Genomic DNA, 19,332 nt, shown 5'->3' with positions numbered 1-19,332 from the left:
CATCTGTAAAATGACAAAAGTAAAGAGATGAAGATAACGAGAGCTAGGATGAATGTTATTTTCCGCATCAATTATATCGCTGTATTACCTTTTCACTTCATTTCAATATTATCACGGGGAAGTTGTAAGTTTGGTTTGTTTTGAATTTCGCGCAAAGCTACACGAGGGCTATCTGCGCTAGCTATCCCTAATTTAGCAGAATACGACTAGAGGGAAGGCAGTTAGTCATCACCACCCACCGCCAACCCTTGGGCTACTATTTTACCAACGGTGGAATTCACCGTCACATATAACGCCCCCACGGCTGAAAGGGCGATCATGTTTGGTGCTAAGGGGATTCGAACCCGCGATCCTCAGATTACGAGTTGAGTGCCTTAACCACCTGGCCATGCCGGGCCGAAGTTGTAAGAGGATGCTGTGAAATTGAAAACTGCCACCTCAGAAACGAACATTCCAGCGACTGGCTTTCTAAAACACTATGCGTTAGCCGTCCCTAATTTGGCAGTGTAAGACTAGAGGGAAGGCAGATAGTTATCGCCACTCACCGTCACCTGATTCTATTTTTGAGTTGTTTTCTCAGTTACGATATTTTCACTTCTATCTAAGTATATTTGCCCATTTCTGTTTCCACTTTCTGACTATTGTGTTGACGTAATTCTTATATATTGACCTTTTATGGAATTTCATGTTTAGTAACTTTTGTTACCAAAGGAAGTTGATTTTTTAGAACGTACATGTTTTAAGTCAGTCCTATGTCTTTGTTTAGTGTGAACATGCTCAGCTGGGATCATGTCATATCAGTGTTTCGAGAGATATTGTAGTAAGTAACTTCGAGTTTTGCTTAACCTTTAGGCCAAACCATTAGGTAAAATGACAAAAGAAAATTGTTATTGGTATAAATGCAGTTTCCATTTCCAACACATCTGACTCTACCCAGGAATTAATGACAAACAAATATATACAATTTTCCCATCGTTGCGTACTGACATTATTTTTTCAAGAAGAGAAAAACCTTCGTTATCATCTACTTTTGTTGTTATATAAGGAACTAGAAGGCACAAAAATATTGTTGACATCTGTTTCATAACAAATGTAATTGTAACCATTTTGTACCGGTTTGTAACAGACATACACATCATGAAAAGTGTTGTTATATCAACTTGTTTATATAAATAGTGTTGGACCAATGTTGTGTTTGTTGTATCACAGCTGGTGAAAAGCTGTTGATTGAACAAAATATGTCGTTTGGAGGCTTTCAAGATTGACTTCAAGAATTTATCTGAAAACTGAAAATAACGTGCATATGGTTGCTGAAACAGTCTATGCTTTTCACGGATATTTCCTCAGTCAAAATATAAATTCAGAAAGGACTGTGTGTGTTTGCTTACAGGTATAACTGGTGAGCCGTTGGACCGTTTATCACCAAATCTGATAAGCACCCTTAGACCACAAGGAATGATATAAATATGGGTTGGCGTTCACATCTGCTCCTCCATTTTGCCCTAGGAGACACTATATCTTCTGAGTTCACTGAATGGTTTAGCCAGCTAGTTATATATATATATGTGTATGTATGTATATATAAAAAAGTCACCATTTCTTTAAAATTTCTATTTCCTGAATTTGTTTTTCAAATGAAAGGAAGCTCTAAAAGTTAGACTATCCATAATAGTTTATGTTGCTTGGTTAATTTACATATATACACTTTTGAGTTCACTGCGCAATATATATTTCAATTGAATATTTAAAATATCTAAACGTTCATATACATAATGATTGAAAGTTTCTGTTTAAGGTCTTAGCATTGATGAGATAGAAGAGTACGTTGCTTGCACAAGACAGACGTTTCCAGTCTGGGTAAGTACATCATTTAAATCATTTAATGGGAAACCATCTTTGAAGAGAAGACGTCAATCTCGGTAAGTACATCATTTAATAGAAAGCCAATTTTCTAAAGCAGGCTTAAGTCTGGATAAGTATATCATCCTATGGAAAGGCGTATTATAAAGAAGGTCTCAATTTGTATTGTAATTAATGGGAAATCATTTTATGTAGCGCATGTCTTAGTTGGCAGTATTCTTTCTTTGTTAAATTAGAAATCACATGTCATACAATAGTTTTACTGGTAAACTGTAAATCCTTTGTCACTCATAACGATTTATTCATTGAACATGTAAAAGTCAAATGATAATTGTTAGTAATCTGTATTTAAGCTCTAGTATCATTGTTTAAATCTTAAGAACACTCCTTCATAGTTTACCGGCTCAGCATGGCGAGGTGGTCAGGGAGCTCGACTCGTAATCTGAAGGTCGCGGGTTCGAATCCCCGTCTCACGGAACATTCTTGCCCTTTTAGCCGTGGGGACGTTATATGTGACGAAGAATCGCACTATTTGTTAGTAAAAAAAGTAGCTCAAGAGTTGACGTTGGATGGTGATGACTGGCTGCTTTCCCTCTAGTCTCACACCGCTAAATTAAGGAAGACTAGAGCAGATACCCCTAATGTAGTGTTGTGCGAAAATTCAAAACAAACAGACAAATAAATCACAGTTTACTAGAACTGATAATTTTTAAATAAAGTTGTTTTGCTATTCAAGATGTTAATAAGGTCTTAAAAACACTTATTATACAGCTAATTGAAATTCTATTCCACCAAACCTCATTACTTGAAAATAAATCAAATGAAACAAGTATAGACACCAGTTGTTATGACATCGTATATATTTTTATATTCTTCTCAAAATAAGGTTTACGTGAGATTAGAATAAAGTTAGAATATTGTTCAAATACAAGGAATGATTAATATCACGTAACAACAAGAAAGCAATGAAATGGATTTACTACATGATGTAGTTCTAACGTTCAGATTAATAAACCAGTCATTGAAATTGTTTTTCAATGTCTAAAAAATATTACTGTCTTACTATTCTAGGCTATTAAAGAATCTGACAAGTGTAAAGATGAAATCATGCCTGGTTCGACAGACGTTGATATAATAATGAAAGTATGTGAAAACGAAGAGAGTGGAAAAATGGTAAATTCGTACGTCTAGTACTTTTAAACACATTTTACTTATAATCAACAACTGTTAAACGTCTACTGGTATTTGAAGGCTAACTGCTTGTCCCTTCAAAAGTGTTTTTTTTTCAGTGAATATATTTTTCTTCAGGATGTTTTTTATTTTGTAATTGCGTTTATTTCAAGAAAAATGTTACATTTGAAACAAATCTTAAAAGATTATAAAGCTGTTCACTATGTGAACAATAACATACATAGCCAAACATAATAGACTTCATCTCTTGTGGAAACAGTGAGTTGCTAATTTAGTTAAATTACAGTATATAAACAAAATAGCCAAAATAATAACATATGTTATTATCATACATTAATTGTACACCTTATTCATGAAAAAAGTAACATAAATGACACGTTAGATTTGTTTGTTTTAGAGTAAATCCAAGGCAGACTATCTACTGTTACCATCGCGAAAATAGTGTCGGAAGTCGATAGACTTGCCACTGTACTATCGGGGACAGTATGGCATGCATAATGTTAAAGTTGGCAAAATGCTAAGCCTTTTCTTTTATCTTCTTTAATCTTTTATCATCATCAAGTAAAAATGCGTTTGATAATGCTTTTAATTACACTAATTAATGGTAAAAGACCTTAACTTTGATAATTATAATAAACATCATATCAAACTGCAGATACTTTTTCTCATTCATTTTAATTAATGCCTTATGTATCTCAAAAAAGAATTTTGTAAAAATGGGATTTACGATTTATTCTTTGACTGGTACTGGTCATTGACCAGGAAGCCTTTTCCATAACGAAAACCAGGATGGACTGTGCTGCGAGATATAAAAGTTTTGTTTGTTTGTTTGTTTTGGAATTTCGCACAAAGCTACTCAAGGGCTATCTGTGCTAGCCGTCCCTAATTTAGCAGTGTAAGACTAGAGGGAAGGCAGCTAGTCATCACCACCCACCGCCAACTCTTGGGCTACTCTTTACCAACGAATAGTGGGATTGACCGTCACATTATACACCCCCACGGCTGGGAGGGCGAGCATGTTTAGCGCGACGCGGGCGCGAACCCGCGACCCTCGGATTACGAGTCGCACTCCTTACCCGCTAGGCCATGATATAAAAGTTAATCCACAGCATTATTTATAAAATAGTACAAGATATAAAAATATTTTATGGAAAATTTGAATAGGTAGGTATTACGAATGTGCTCATTTTGCTAGTGCAAACAAAAAAACTATTGTTTTTTTTTTATTATTTACAGTTCCTCACGTGTTTTCGCCCTATATTTGTAAGTATCAGTTTTTATGTATTAAGTAATTTGAATTCAGAATTACAACCCTGAAGATTTATGTTATATTCGTTTGTTTATTTGTTTGAAATGAAGCACAAAACTAAACGATGGGCTATCTGTGCTCTGCCCACCACGTTGTAAGTCCACAGACATACTTCTGTGCCACTGGAGGACTATTATATCTAGTCACTGTATAAAAACAAGTGTAAGAAAAAAAATATTTATGTAGTTCTATTTGTTAAATAGCTTTAAGCATTTTTAAAACTATTATAGTTCATCAAGAATTTTGTATGTATACTCATTTTTACAATTAACTTGTTCATGCCAGGTAGAAATAATATCTTTATAAAAACGTTTTCGGAACTCCATGTCCTCCTTCATTATAAAAATTTAATTCAAGTAAGGGTAAATGTGTTTTATTCTATTTACAATTATTTCATGTTTATAACGTACCATGTTCTGAAATATTATTTGATGAATTAATAAGTGTCTGATTCTGAGATACATCGTATTTAAAATAACGAACGATTTCTAGGAGGAACTCGAAGAAGTGAACGAAATTCTAAAAGAATATATGCTTCAAGTACAGGGTTAAAAACTTTAGTCTTAGGTGAGTGGAAATACAAATATTGTAATTAAATGGTAATATACGAATGAAAAATATAATATGTATGTTTTTACAATGACTGGCATCGTAACAATTATTATACTAACTAAGTAGTGCGATAATTTAAAGTTTTTTTGGTTTTTTTCTATACCGAAAGTTATCTTTTGATGAGAACATCATCTGATAATTAACTAAGATACCTCTTTCACAAATAACTTTACTGAAAATATTAATGTAATAATAGGCCAATTCAAAGAGATATTTATAGAAGCATGCGAATATTTAATAATTGATTCTTATTGATGTAATTCTATCGTAGTTTTAAAATACCCTGTTTTACACGCAAATTTACATATTTGGATTGTTTTAAACAAACAATTTTCGATGAAGAAATAAAATATATTATTAACAATTAAACTTTTATTTTTCAGGCTACAGTCAGTGTTTTACAACGACGTATTAAACGCAGGCAGATGTAATATTTTTGTTTTTGTTTTCAGTGACTTCCAATGCCACTTAATCTTTAAGCAGTATTTTGAAATGATAATAAGCTTACATGATTTATTTAACAGAATTTTTAATTATTATGTGACTAATAATTAAGGTGTGTACTTTAAGCTGATCAGTGCCCTTGTAAAATCAAAAATAAACCTAGTAAAGAATACCAACTAATTACAAGTGTACATAAAAAGACAGAAAACACCACATGATAGCACGACTGCTTTCAAAATGTGATATTGTTTTGCATTAAAGTTAGTTCACGAATCAATAGAGAAGTATACTTATACATATTTCTTCAGCAGGATAGAATGAGTTTAGAAAATGACTTACATGTTTCTTAGATGAGATGAATTTTTTGTATTCAAACATTTGTTAAAATTATGAATATTCAAACAATAAGAAAAAGTATTTTATTTAGAATTATCAATGGCCAATGAATAAAAATAAGTGGGTCAAAATTATAATGAACATGCCCGGCATGGCCAGGTGGTTATGGTGCTGGACTCATAATCTCAGAGTTGCGAGTTCGAATCCCTGTCACACCAAACTATGCTTGCCCTTTCAGCTGTGTGGGCGTCATAATGTGATGGTAAATCCCACAATTCGTTAGTAAAGGAGTAGTTCAAGAGTTGACGGTGGGTGGTGATGACTAGTTGCCTTCCCTCTAGTCTTACACTGCTAAGTCGGGAACGGCTAGCACGTATAGCTTTGGTGTAGCTTTGCGAGAAATTCAAAACAAACAGTAATGAACAATGAATGAGAGTAAATATTTATACAACAGCACGCCTGATGTGACTTTGCTCTAAAAAATAAACAAAACAAGCCAGGTAGTTTACAGAAAATATGGGTTTTTAGATTAAACTTAAAATCAAGTTTGTAAACATCAGAAAAAACATGAAACGAGCAAGTCCAGTTCTTAGAAACTAAAGAACTTCACATACATTCTTTTAAGTGGGGTAAATTTCAACTGTGAATATCCTTAGTCAAAACTAAATGCTGTTTGATAACATATTTTAGGATCTTCTCTTCCTACATAATTGTCATTTTATATGGAACTATATTAGCAACTTGCTAGTTTTATGTAAAGCATCAATGCAGAAAAGACTAAATTAATTATATATTATATATATACAAAGAAAATTTGTTTGTTTCAAAATTTCATGCAAAACTATACGAGCGCTATCTATGCTAGCGATCTCTAATTTTGAACTGGCAGGCTAGAGAGAAGACAACAAGTCAAAAGCACCCACCGCCAATCTTTAGCTACTGTAATCGAACAGTTGGATTTGATTATCATCTTGTAGCATACTAACAGAGCGCATTTTTAATACAATTGGAAGCAAGACATAACCTTCAATTTCACAGTCCACCACGATATCTGCTTAGTGATGCTTGTACTCTTGAAGAAGAAAGGTATTAGGAGGTTGAGATATTAGGTTTGTGATTAATACATACATTTTTTTTTTTAATCTGATGTGATTTGTTAATATCGTCATTGTACGAAGCAGTATTTATCCCGGACCTCTGGCTACAAGCTGTTGGTTGGCTGCCTTAGGTGATAGAGGAGGCTCTGGGATAGAGATGGTTACATCATAGTTCCACAAATGCCACTAGAGGGCGCATCGATAACTAAAAAGTAACATTATAATTCTGTGAAGTGAAACAAGAGGGCATAGTGTTATGGGAAGATGTATTGTCATAATACTGCTCAATAAAATGAGTGTTGCTATGGGCGTGATGGTAATGGATTGCTAAATTATGATTATGTTATCAACATTGTAGCCTAAATTTAATTACATCTTCTAAAAAGTTACAAGTAAAACTATTACTTTGTATGTTTTATTGGTTGTATTTTAATTATGGTGTAAGTTTACTATAAATGTAGTATCTTAACGTTGAGTTGTTAACAAGATTGATGGCGCAACTAAGCATTATTACTAATGTTCTATAAAGGGATAAAATTACTTACGTTGTTACTGCTAGGCGGATAGTGTTGCTAAGGTACTATAGACAGACCATGTTGTTATAGTGCCATATGAAGTCATCTAACTGTAAAAAACAGATTTTGACTGGTCTAAACGTATGTTTACGTTATGGTTTTCACTTTATATTTATTAATATGTCCCAAAATGTTTTCATAATTATCATGCTTACTGAAAAATCTCTTATGATTATGGCGAATTTTATCAGTTAATGTATATATTTGATTCACTAAAGCTTGATTTAAAAGGATCTATGAAACTAGTTATGTTTAACCACTACTACTGGAAAAATTAAAACTATTATTTTTACATTTCTGTAGAATATTTGTCTAAAAGCTCGATAAACTCTAATTTTATTACCAAAAAGTAATGTATGACATTTTACATAAGAAATTGATATTCTTATTATTTCCGCTGTAGAACGTTTAATTTTGAAAAAATAGTTATAAAAAAATATTTAGGCCCGGCATGGCCAAGCGCGTAAGGCGTGCGACTCGTAATCCGAGGGTCGCGAGTTCGCGCCCGCGTCGCGCCAAACATGCTCGCCTTTTCAGCCGTGGGGGGGTTATAAAGTGACGGTCAATCCCACTATTCGTTGGTAAAAGAGTAGCCCAAGAGTTGGTGGTGGGTGGTGATGACTAGCTGCCTTCCCTCTGGTCTTACACTACTAAATTAGGGACGGCTCGCTGCAGTGGGCTAACAACCTACTCACTTAAATACCTGTTGAAGAATGCGCAAGCGATTGCGGCCCTATGTTCCTTGATGGAATCTAATGGTGAATGAATGAAAGAAATATTTACTACATACTACAGACAGGTCACTCATGGAAACTACATTCTGTGAAAACTCTTTCAACCCTGTTAGTTACTTTGGTTGACTCATCAAATCTGATGACGTATGAAACATGTGACATTGTCACCTGAGGCCATTAACACATTATAGCTTACTAACTGTTTAAAGTAAAATGTGGCCTACTACTTTGAAACTGTTTTAATGTAAATAATGCATTGTAAATTTACTTTATTGCAAGTACATTTTATTACGATTCAAACATATATCATTTAAATATTTATTGACAAATCAGAAATCCTATTTCAATATATTTTGAAAATTTTTGTTTAATATAAAGTGAACATGTTTTTAACAACTCTGTAACATGAAAGAGAACAGTATGGTTGACTAACTTACTGTAGAAGAGAACTACATTACTGACCTCTGGATTAGTTGTCTACATACTTCGATGATTCCAGCATGAGACCTCGAGGTTGTCATCAAATACGGATAGTTCAAAATGTTTCCTCTAACTAATGAAAACAGACACTACAGTTACAAGAGGTTCCACATTTTATACTTACTTACCATCAATTCTATCAAAGATTGCAAACTCATTCTGAGAGTTGATAACAATTGTGCCATCCCTAACAAACATGACACCATTAACTTCTTAATATACGAGGAAAGCTATGATATCAACTATCAGTGTGCTTGTCTTTGCTTTTCGGAACCTCAGCCACATACACAAATGATTTCAACACAAAACCTCAAGGCTGCCATCGAATAGAAGTTATATTTTTTTCTCCGTTGCTGATAAAAATAGACATTGCAGCATCAAATGTACACATTAATGAACTGAATTGTGAATTTTAACTCCATGACTTCTGTATAGACAACCTCGCTCTCGTCATATCTTGTTTCAGAAATAAACCAACTTCAAGAAATTATTTGAAATTTCTCAAGAACTTTCCTAAATATATATACACCGTTGGCCAAAATTTTAAGGCCAATAAACATAAAGAAAAAATATCTATCTTGCGCTGTTAGACTCAACCACTTATTTGAGTAAAACTTCGAAAGATGAAAATAAGAAAAGGGAAAATCAAAATAAAAAACTTTTTAGCATTTAATAGGGAAAATGTGAACTCTATGAAATTAGCCTAAATACTTGCTGGACCATGCTGAAACGAAGCGTTAATCGGTAAACACGTAATGAAAGCTAGTCACTTGTATTCAAGCATTAGCGTTGTCAACATCTCCCACTAACATCTCCTGTGTTGCATTGGGTAAAAACATGGCAAAGGCTAAAAAGTTGACAGAGTTTGAACGTGGCAGAATTGTCGAGCTGCAAAAGCAAGGTCTCTCTCAACGTGCCATCGCTGGTGAGATTGGGCGTAGTAAAACTGCTGTTGCAAATTTCTCAAAAGATCCTGAGTGATACGGAACGAGAATTTTAAGTGATCGGCCCAAGAAAATTTCGCCTGACGTTGAGCAGAGGATCCGACGGGTTGTCCGGCAAGACACCAGCTGATCGACGAACCAGATTAAGGCCCTTACGGACGCAGAATACAGCTCAAGAACAATAAGATGGCATCTACGAGAGAAAGGCTTTAAAAATCGTAGAAGTCTTCAAAGGCCACGCCTCCTTCGCACACCACGAAACAGCTCCGTTAAACTTTCCTGAGAAGCACCAAACATGAAACATAGAAAAGTGGAAGAAGGTTTTGTTCTCTGATGAGAAAAAATTTAACCTGGATGGTCCAGATGGCTTCCAACGTTACCGGCACAATAAGTATATCCCACCGGAGACATTTTCTACACGACACAGTGGAGGAGGTTCCATCATGATATGGGGTGCTTTCTCCTTCCAAGGAACAATGGAGCTTAAGGTTATACAGGGGCGTCAAACAGCAGCTGGCTACTTTGGCATGTTGGAGAGAGCATTCTTATTGACTGAAGGTCCTCGCTTGTGTAGAAAGTGACTGGATCTTTCAGCAGGACAATGCTGCAATCCACAATGCCCGCAGGACAAAGGACTTTTTCATGGCGATTAACGTGAATATTTTGGACCATCCAGCGTGTTCGCCCGAACTGAACCCCATTGGAAATGTTTGGGGTGGATGGCAAGGGAAGTCTGTGGAAATGGACGTAAATTCCAAACAGTGCATGATCTTCGTGAAACCATCTTCACCACTTAGAATACCATTCCAGCCAGCCTTCTGCGAACGCTTATATCGACCATGCCAAAGCGAATGTTTGCAGTTATTCGCAATGACGGCCGTGCAACTCACTACTGAGACCTCTTGTTGGGCGTTTCCTACCCTGTTTAGGAGTTCTTTTTGGTATGGTCTTAAACTTTTGACCAGTTAGTATTTAGGCTAATTTCATAGTGTTCACATTTTCCCTATTAAATGCTAAAAAGTGTTTTTTTATTTTCCCTTTTCTAATTTTCATCTTTCGAAGCTCTACTCAAATAAGTGGTTGAGTTTAACAACGCAAAATGCATATTTTTTCTTTATGTTCATTGGCCTTAAGATTTTGGTCAACAGTGTATTTTCAAAAAAATAAAATATTTAATTTTCATTTTTTCTACTATTTCTAATAAAATTCCATTATTTGCACTCGGGTTCTGAATAGTTCAAGTGCAAGGAGACTTAAGTGTAGCAAACGTACTTCTTATTTTGGTTGGAAAGTATATCCTGTAACAATAAGCACTGTACAGTAAACGTGATTGATTTATAAAACGATTTAATGTGAATGAAACTAAATATTTTTCTTGTGAACCATGTCATTTCTCATAAGAAATGATACAAGCAACAAATTGGAATATTTTTTCAAGAACTTTCTTTATTCAGAGTTATCAGAGTTATTTTACAGATTTTATTTGTTCTTCAAATAATCAAAGGTAGGATGGGATGCATACACATTGTTTTTTATAAAACTTATACAAAATTGCCTTCTTCTAATTTCAAGTTTTGTTAATAACTCTGACAACCCACAAATAAACTATTAATGCGTAGAAACGCTGTATATTTTATCCCACTATCATGGCGAGGTGGTTAAGATACTCGACTCATAATCCGAGGGTGGTAGGTTCAAATCCCCATCACACCAAACATACTCTCCCTTTCAGTCGTGGGGGCGTTATAATATGTCGGTCAATCCTACTATTCGTTGGTAAAAGAGTAGCCCAAAAGTTGGTGGTGGGCGGTGATGACTAGCTGTCTTCCCTCTCGTCTTACACTGCTAAATTAGGGACGGCTAGAGCAGATAGCCGTCGAGTAGCTAAGTGCAAAATTCAAAAACAAACTGTTGTAAGCGTTTCATTTCCATAATAGAATATGCATCACCTGCCTGGATTAACATAGCACCCACACATTTACAGACACTTCAATGAATACAAAATTCAGTTCTAACTTCGGCATATAAAGTACCACGTAGCACTTCATCCACATTCATGCACAAGTATGCAAATATAGACACAATATCTGAAAGACTCTTGCATAATTCTCTAAAATATTTCAATAAGAATTGGCATAAGAATGATTTAATGTGTGATCTAGACAGATACCACGTACATGATGTAAATAGTCCTAAATACCTCTCCCCTTTTAACATGTATTTAAGGAATGTTGCACAAGCTGGCCACCTTGCACAAGACACTTAATCCTTGTTTTTCTTTTATTGATCCTAAATTTTCTCTTAATTATTATTATTATTATTTTTTAAATTTTATTGTTACTACTAGTAGTAGTAGCATTTTCTCCATGGAGAAAAGCAACATAAGAAGAAAAAGGAGAAAAATACAAAAAAGTATATATATATATGAAAAATACAAAAAAAATCAAAATGAAAATTAAAAAGGAAAAAAATACAGAAAATATATTAAAAAAAGGAAGAAATAATTAAAAGAAAAAAAACTTTTCTTGTGCGTCATTATTATGACTATTATGGACTGTGCCCTGAAATGGGCCTGAGTACGATGTTATACTTTTACTCTGGCCCAAAGCTATTATAAAACAAATCCCTGAACGACAGACGCTATCAACGTTCGGGAGGGAGGAAGAGGTCTAATGTACATGATGTAAATAGTACATACCCTCCTGGGTATTTAACATCAATACCCAAATACCCACTCAGCGAGACTCGAACTCATTTCCGGCGTAATGTAACCGATGGCGAGAGTGTTTGTGAAAAGGTGTTAGAGATATTTTAAAATAGCTAAGTGTATGTGTATTTTGAAAAAAAAAAAAAACACGCTTAGGTGTTTAATTAAAATAAAATAAAGATAACACCTGGAGAGTAATTGAAAAAGATATGTTGCACCAATCAATTTTAAAAAACCAGCTTTGATATTTCATGAAAAAATAAGTGAAGAATAAAGTTTGTTTGTTTTTCTGACAACTAATGAACGGAGATCACTGATTCCTGTAGCTGGATTAATTCTGAAAGGTTGAACAGCGTTTAGATTAGCAATCCAATAAGTTTATTTTATTTCTTTATCTGCCTTAGTTTGGAATCCTGTTTCAATGCCAGTGAGAGTAACATCGTTAATGGAGTGACCGTGTTAATTGAAGTGTTGAGAACAGGGAAATCTTTTTCGGTGTTAATAGAATATTTATGATTATTAAAACTTTCTCTTAGAGTTGCTTGTGTATGTCCTACGTATTATTGTTTTCATTTTTTACACTGTATAAGATAAATGGCATTTTTTGTTTCACAAGTGATTTATTTAGATATTTTAAAATTTCTTTGATTATTCTTGTCGGAAAATGAGTCAGTGGTTTTTAAGAATTTGCAGGTTTGACAACGGGCTTTACTGCATGGACAAGAAATATTTTTGGGTGGGATGTGGTTTATTTTTGTGTGAACAAGGATATCTTTTAGAGTTCTCCTTTTTCGGAAGGAGCCAACGGGAAGTTTAGGAAATATTTGTTTAAGATGAATGTCGAGATGTAGTAGATAAAATTTTTTTTTTTTTCAGAATTCGTGAAACATTTCTGTGTTTAAACTGATAGGTAATGACAAGAGGAGTTATATTTGAAAGTTTAGTATTATTCTGATTTAGGATGTTTTTCCGCCGAGTGTTGTCAGTCATTTTAATTTGCTTGTTAATTTCGGTATTTTTATACCCTCTTTGTAACATGATTTGTTTTAGATCTTTAGTGTGTTTTCTGTAGTCTGTTTCATCTGAGCATATTTTCTTTATTTTAAGAGTTTGACTGTAGGTAATGTTACGTTTAGTGTGAGAGGGTGACAACGTTTATAGTGATGATATTGTGGTCTGTCTGTAGGTTTTTTGCACAAGTCAGTTTGTAAAGTTCCACTTTTTCAAGGAGATCTGTTGCCATTTGTTGCAGAAGTTATTATCATGTGCTCCTATTGTTATCGGTGCTTCTAATGTGAGAGATTAAGGTATGTTTCTGTTTTTTTTATGTTACGTACCAGTGACTTGGCATGTTGATAATATTTTGTGCGTTTCTCAGTAAGTTTATTAAGTTTCTGAAATAGAAGTTTTCTGTTGTAATTGAATAGTTCTTCGCTTGGTTCCTGCTGAATGTTGACAGGTATTGGTGGCATTGGTGTAAGGGAAGTAAGAGGAAAATAACTATCTTTTTCAGAGTGTGGAGTGCATTGCTGGTCGTTCTGAGTGTTTATGCTAACAGAGGAAAGACAATTGAGTCCTATGAAGGTAGTTTTACAAGCGTTTGGTCGACTGGTAAAAACTGTAGTATGAAACGTGTGAGGTTTAAACTGGTAGTAATTTGGTGTGGTTTTGGAGATAAGGGAGTGGAAGAGTTCATGGGTAAACCAGAACGAACAACAGAAGCATAAGAAAACCGAATGTTGCTAGTTGTGGAATGTGATGTTTTGAAGGAAGTGTGATTTGTGTTTAGTCCTCTAGCAGAACTTGAAGGATCACTGTAAGAGAATTAATGAGTTTTTGATAGCATAGATTGCGTGATAGGGGTGTTATTGTGAGATTTGGTAGCTTCTGAGACATGGAGAGATGTAGGATTTGGACAGGGAAGAGTAGAATGACTATTAGAAGTAGGAATAGGAAATGATTGGGGTGGCTTAGAAGAGAAAGATAAGACTGGGAGAATGCTATGGGAAATAAAATTATTTGAAGTTTGAGGCCAAGGTAAAAATGCCAGAGAAATTTAGGTGAAGTTTATCTCGTCTTAGAAAATAAATGAACGTATTAGGGTTGTGTGGTTGATGAAGAAAAGTTGGGGGTTGAGTCTGCATAACTATTTGGTTAATTTATTTAATTCGTTAAAATGTTAAATTTTGTTTTTGAATTGTTTAATTATTGTGTTGTTTGTGTGTTGTAATCAGTGAAAGTGTGTGTTTCCATGTCTGTATATTATACTAGAAATAGCCAGTGTAGCTGGAGATATGTGTTATTGCGTTTTCAAGTTCTGAAAATCAGTCTTATCGGATTGTTCAAGGCCGTTGGTACCAAAGTGAATTATAAGAAATTGGACACATTCGGGAAGAGAACTGGTCATACTATGGCATCGTTGATTTTAGCTCCGGTGATGGATTTTGACAGGATGTGGTGTCCATTAATAAAGATCAAGTGTTAGTGTAAGTTCTTAAGAATTGAATCATCTATAATACCTACATTAGCTTGTAAATGTATCCATACATTCAGAAGTTGTATGTGGGTGTGTTCCCATAGCAAAGCCACATCGGGCTATCTGCTGAGTCCACCGAGATGAATTGAGCCCCTGATTGTAGCGTTGTAACTTCGTAACTGGTACGGCTGTACTAGTGGGGAGCCACTCAGAAATTATAAAAATATATCTAATTGTTAGTTTAGTTAACTTTGAGACATTTCTATATTGTTGTTTGAATTAAATCAAAAGTACTTTTAAAAATTTTCAGCAGATTGTATTGTTTAAAAATTTCTTTTAGTGCTTCTTTATTTGTTCCAACGGTACACCACAAGTGACAGTATAATTCCGAAGTCAAGGAGTGTGTGTGTTTGTGTGTTTTCTTATAGCAAAGCCACATGGGGCTATTTGCTGAGCTCACCGAGGGGAATCGAACCCCTGATTTTAGCGTTGTAAATCCGTAGACTTACCGCTGTACTAGCGGGGAACCCAAAGACAATCAAATAATATACATTTTGAAAACTCGAAAACCTGTATTATGATGCCTGGCCCGGCACAATCAGGTGGTTAAGGTACTCGACTCGTAATATGAGGGTCGCGGATTCGAATTCCCGTCATACCAAACATGCTTAACCTTTCAGCCGTGAGGGTGTTATAATGTGACGGTCAATCCCACTATACGTTGGTAAAATAGTAGCCCAAGATCCAAAACTACTTGCTTTCCCTCTAGTCTTACACTATAAAATTAGGGACGACTAGTGCAGATAGCCCTCGTGTAGCTTTGCGCGAAATTCAAACCAAACAAACAAACAAACCATTATGATGCCTAAGTAATGAATGATACGTAAAAAATGTCATGTACTTAATAAGATCATGTAGCATTTATATATTTTATATACATTGCTAGACATTATATAACTTTTATAACATCCAATTTTATTATTTCATTAAGATATAAACCAGAAAGTCTAGCCCACTTGCCACGCCCTCCTATCACCAAATGTCAATAATTCTTTTTGAGTGGATTTTAAGCTTATTGGATTTCTTGTACAGATAAGTTTGCTCTTAACTTTGTACGAGCTATTTGTGCACCAAACACCTATTGGTAGTTTATGAGGTTATATCGACCAGTGAAAAATATATTTAAAAGGCTGTGAAAAACAGAGCCTTCCTGTTTTATTAATATATATTTGGGACTTTTCTATACATTTTATTTGAAATAACATATCTTTAACGGTACCCTAATTTGATCAACTGACTTTTATGGTCACCTTGTTTTTCCAAACCAAGACGAAAAAGTACAACAGAATGCACAGTATAAGAAAAGAAAGTGTTAAAACTTATGCCCACTAAAGTTTACGTGTTTGCAATACCATAACGAATCTGACATAATTTTTTGTTCGGTGTGCGAGAAATGCGCAGAAAAGACTCAAGGAAATTAAAACAAATTACAAATGGGCCTTACATGATGGTGCTAATGAAATAATAAAACTTAAGTCAGTGCCAGTGCCATGAAAAAAAAATGTGTAAAAAATTTAGCTCGTGAAATGTTACGCCAATGTAGATGGTAATATCATGAATACATCGTGAAAAAAACACACGTAACTTTTTCGTTAAGGTCATTTTCGAACGAAGACTGAAAAACTCGGGAAGAGTTTATTGGTTTTTACTGAAACAACCTAGCTGATGTTGTTACTTTTATAAAACTGTGGGGAATATGTTGATTGGGCTTGAACCCCTTTTATCTGATCTTTGAGGAGAGTTTAATGACGGAGCCAGTAACGTATCTTTTGCTACTTTAATTGAGATATAGGCCAAAATTAAAGAACAAGAACCAACAGCAAACTTTGTTCTCTGTTCTGACCATTCCCCTGATTTTCCACCCAGGATCCTTCAAAAGATAATCTAGCTTGAATGAATTTAGCAACTCTTTTGATGACTTTTTCTCAAAATGGCGTGGTTTTTCAAAGTTAATACGGTCTTCCTCGACCTACTTCATGTTACCTTGTGAAAGCCGGGGATCATTATCCTTTAGCAAAAGCTTATGCAAAAATTTAGAATCCAATTATGTTATTGTCCAACGTTTTGTGGAAAGTCGTAGTTTTCAAGAGGTATTGAGTAGCATTACACAATCACTTTTTCGGAAATAACTGAAGAGAAGACAGATAGTTTGTTCTTAGAAGACCTTACGCTTCCTATAAACCATAATAAACCAAAATGGTTCGAGGAAGAGAGCTATCTGCACATTTTGAGTAACCGCAAAGCCTATTTTTATCATATATATATATATGTATACCTCGGGATAACTGATGTTTGCAAATTAGTGATGATGAGAAACCCACTTAAAGTAAAAATGTATTCTCAAGGCGGCTGGTGTGGGTATTAGCACTTTAATTAAAATAAAGTACAAAACAATATTTCGACCTTCTTAGGTAATCTTCAGGTTAACAAAGAGAGAGTTTGCAACTGACCACTGCCAGGCACATGTTTTACAGACGAGTATGTAAATGGGTACGGGATTGTAAGCAGAGGCGTAGATCCTGGGGGGTATGGGGGGATACATCCTCCCTTCATTTTAGGTAGGGAGTATGGTGCATACAATTATCCCCCCTACAGTTTGGTCTGTTGAATTGTTTTATCGCATCACAGGCCTACAAATTGTGTGTTTGTTCTTGTGATTCTCGTGTTCTTACCAATCGAATTACATAATTAGGCCTAGATGTAGGCTTTTTCAGTAGCCGAAATGTACATCTTTAATATAGGCGTGCTTCTAAGCTTAGATCGAAAAGTCAGTAGGCCTAAGTATACATGTAAGCACTATTACAGAATCTACCTAAGTCTTGTACGTAGTGTAAGATTAAGTAAATTTTTCACCACAACAGATTGAACATTAATCCATGAAATTTCAGATTATCACCGCTCTCTAATAAAGTGCTGGTGCTTTATGGTAAAAGAACAATATATTCTGTTATCATAGATAGTAAAAATATTGTATTGTCTTGTATAATTAGAACACAAAATGAGCGATTTCAACGGCCTGAAGCCTCTACTCGAATTGTATTGCTAGTTTTTGTTTAGGTATTTTTATTTAATAGACGTGCTTATAGACATTATATCACAACGTGTTTGCCTTTTGATGAGCTTTAACAGAAATATAATACATTTGTGATTGTTTAAGTATTTTTCGAGAAACTTGCAATAACTTGTGTTGTTACTAGCACACATTATTGTCCCAGCGATGCCCAGGCGGTCAGTCGGCTCGGTAGTGACTGTGAGGTTCACGAGTTCGACTTAAATACGTTGTACAGTTCAGTCCTACTTCCATTCTGTTCTATCTTCGTTCGTTGTACGTTAGAGTTTTTCAATAAAGACTGTATCTTAACCTGTTGAGTCATCTGGGAAACAGATTCCAATTATGACAAGCAAGCGTCTGAAACTTTCCGATATTAGACAATTCTGCAAGCCAGTTACAAGTAGTACAAGTGACAATGCAGATGCAGATAAATAATCCAACAACCTCAAGCAAAGGAATAGAAACTTACCATACAGAGGAATTACCATGTTCATCAGAGGACGAGTCTGAAAATGCTTGTGCAACTATTGCACATCATGAACCATCAGATAGTTGTGAAACAAGTTTGTGCAGTAATGAAAAATCTGACACTCCACAAATACAGTGTGAAAAGCCATATCATCCAGACATACAACAAATACCACGACAGAAAGTAAATTCTCAAAATATCAACTTCCAAGGCAAGTGGTTTGATGAGTTCCCATGGCTGCACTTCGACAATCAGACTCAAAAAGTCATATGCTTTCATTGTGCCAAGGCGGAAAAGAGAGACCTTTTTACAGGGAAATTGGAGAGGCCAGTGGAGTATACATTCATATTAACCGGTTTTTGCAACTGGAAAAAGAAAAAACAGAAATTCAACGAACACCAATCCTCCTCTCAGCACGGATTCGCTATATCTCCAGAAGGTTCACTTGATGTGACTCCAGTGACTGTCCAGCTACATGATGGAGAAAAGAAGCACCAGGAAGAATGCAAAAGAAGTCTAGCCAAAATATTCAGAAGTTTACGTTTCTTACTGCGTCAAGGTTTAGCATTACGTGGACACTATGATACGGAGGGGAACTGTAGTTAATGAAGCTCCAGGAAGAGGAAGATCCTGAGTTGACGGCCTACTTGTCAAAGAAAACCACATTCACATCACCCCAGGCTCAGAATGAAATAATGGAGAAATTCAACAATCAAATATTGAAGAACATAGCACATGAAGTGCAGCAAAGTGAAATCTTTGCATCAATGGTTGATGGCACTCAAGATGTTACAGGTAACGAACAGGAAGCAATATGTGTACGATACGTAGATGAGAACCTTGACGTCCATGACACATTTCTTGTTTTGCACAGTGTTTCCAATACAACTGGTGAAACAATATCCTCGACTATACTTGATGTACTGACTAGACTCAATTTACCACTGTCAGGATTAAGAGCACAAACTTATGATGGAACTGCTAAT

This window comes from Tachypleus tridentatus, chromosome 3 (genome assembly GCF_004210375.1).
Source record: "Tachypleus tridentatus isolate NWPU-2018 chromosome 3, ASM421037v1, whole genome shotgun sequence".
Taxonomy (NCBI): Eukaryota; Metazoa; Arthropoda; class Merostomata; order Xiphosura; family Limulidae; genus Tachypleus; species Tachypleus tridentatus.
This window is presented reverse-complemented; position numbering follows the sequence as displayed.